The sequence below is a fragment of the Leptodactylus fuscus genome, chromosome 7 (genome assembly GCF_031893055.1).
Source record: "Leptodactylus fuscus isolate aLepFus1 chromosome 7, aLepFus1.hap2, whole genome shotgun sequence".
Classification (NCBI taxonomy): Eukaryota; Metazoa; Chordata; class Amphibia; order Anura; family Leptodactylidae; genus Leptodactylus; species Leptodactylus fuscus.
This window is the reverse complement of record NC_134271.1, coordinates 106,015,611-106,018,021: the sequence shown is the minus strand read 5'-3', so window position 1 is coordinate 106,018,021 and position 2,411 is coordinate 106,015,611.

Genomic DNA, 2,411 nt, shown 5'->3' with positions numbered 1-2,411 from the left:
TTATAGTGTGTGAAATAATTTTAACTGTTTTTTTTTTTTTTTTTTTTTAATTTACCTTTTAATATCATTAATAAATGAATAATCACATGTGAATTGAGTCATCTGGATGTTAAAACTACCGTTGTAGATGAACATTGTTTCTACATAACGCTATTTTTCGTCATATGACTTGTATTCTGCATTTATTAGCAGTTTTTGCCCTCTGCAGCCTCCATCTAATTGACCGTTTACCATGAGCTCAGCTCAGTGGGTGGGGACCTGGTGATATGATATCTCCCATACACAGCACAGGTTACATAACGTGTTCTTGGTGCACTGCCCCGCTCTCACACTCAACCACAGAAGGAGCAGCAGTATAACATCTTCTAGTATATACAGCATGTTTTTGCAGAATAGAGATCTGTGGGCTTGCAGACATTAGAAATAACAGCCTCTTACTAAAAACTGCAGCTGTGTGCGTCTGTGCCTCAGCATCTGCTCCGTCCTTGTTTTCCTGCCCCCTCTACACAGACTTCCATGGGTAACAGCTGTAATCGCACCCCTTAGCGAAGCTAATAATGTCTCTATCTGTACCTTAATTCATCTATACCTCCATCTGCCTTTAATAGATTTGCCCCAATATGTGCAGTTATGTATTTTCAGTGAATAAAATCCAAATAATGCCAAAGTACTGTTTCCACTTGTGACTTCTAATGAAAACCATCATTCACTGAAAGCAGATAAGTGGTCCTATCCTATGAACAAAAATTCACTGAGGGGATCAAAAAGTCCCAGAATAGGTATGTATAAATACAATTCAAAGTTCACCATTATTGAGATTACTAATAAAATCGTATCAAAGGTAAAACAATGTAATGGGACAGCACTCCGGACGGAGAGGTAGCCAGTTACAAAATAGTGTGCGTTCAACCACTTCATGTACACAATGGTAGTACCAAAGGGAGTGGGAAACACAGGGACAGGCAATAAAATATGTGCTGGGGTAGATCTGTCATAAATCGCCAGGCAAAAGTACTCTTAGGCCGGGTTCACACGGGGTTTTTTGGTCCGGAGGCCGCCTCAGGTTCCGGTCCAAAATACGGGTAGCTGCGACTGGATGCCGGTTCAGTGCACCAGCTTCCAGTTGTGCACTCCGCTCCGCAAATGAATGGGCCTAATCTGTAGGAGCAAACACAAACCACAAAAAAGGGTAAGTATGACATAATAAACACACTAATAATAAAAATCTCAAAAAATCTTTATTATAATAATTTAACACATACACAAAATAGGACGATGCAAAGAAAGCAAATGTACACATACACAAATGGGTATAATGGATGCCACAACAAATAGTGGTCCCTGTGAATACTGCTAGTTTCCCTCATGAGCCATAATAAAGTACAAAGTACACACTCTCGTATTATGTATTGAAATTCACATAGGTGAGTGTTACCATCATAAACAACTATATAGGACACAATTATAAATTCTGACTCCCAGTATTTTTATGTTCACCCCTAAGGATACTATAATATCAAAGACTACAGGTCCTATTAAGATTTATCTTACTTCCTGTATACAAAGAGCGGCGTATACATTGCCCTCAGAGGTCTAGTAACCACCATATGTTAGAAGAAAGACATGTTGCAAGTACAAGAAGATTTGTATAGACACTCACCCATGGGGAAGGTAATCAGCAGATCACCAGGGACGGGCACCCACTACCCAAACCCCGACGCGCGTTTCGGCGCAGAGAGCCTTCGTCAGGAGGAGGAGGAGGAAACATACATGCTCCCTATTTATATGCCGGCATATAACATTGGGGTCCAATGGGAGCAGTCCCAGCTGCTCACAATAAACTCGCATCATTGCGAGTGTACGCCGCGGGCGAATGGTGGCGCATGCGCATGGTGGCACACGGACAGAACACATGACCGGGACCCGAGGTATCGCGGTCACGTGACCGTGATCTCGCGATGTTACGGCTCCGGCATGTGTTCGTGCGAGCGCCCACCAGGCATGCGCACTCACCCGTTGCAGTATGTTATACAGTTACTATGGACTCATCCAAAGGACCCCAAAGACTATGGGTTAAAGAGATAGTAACCCATATTAAATTCAGAACAATGGAAGTATACAATCAAGATACCTTTACAGGCTAATAATTACATTATGTACCAGGTGATAATGTGTATTATAAATACATTAATAAAGTGCAAATACAATTCAAAATAGCACCAGAAGACAAAAGGTGCTATATAAAATATTACAATATATATGAAAATTGTGTGTTAAATAACAAAGGTGACACATATATTGGCCCTTGCTAAATGTGATACCAACATTAACCAATATGGTATACAAAAATATTAAATATTATATTTAAATATATATTCTATCAAAGAATGTTTTTATATACTACATCCATA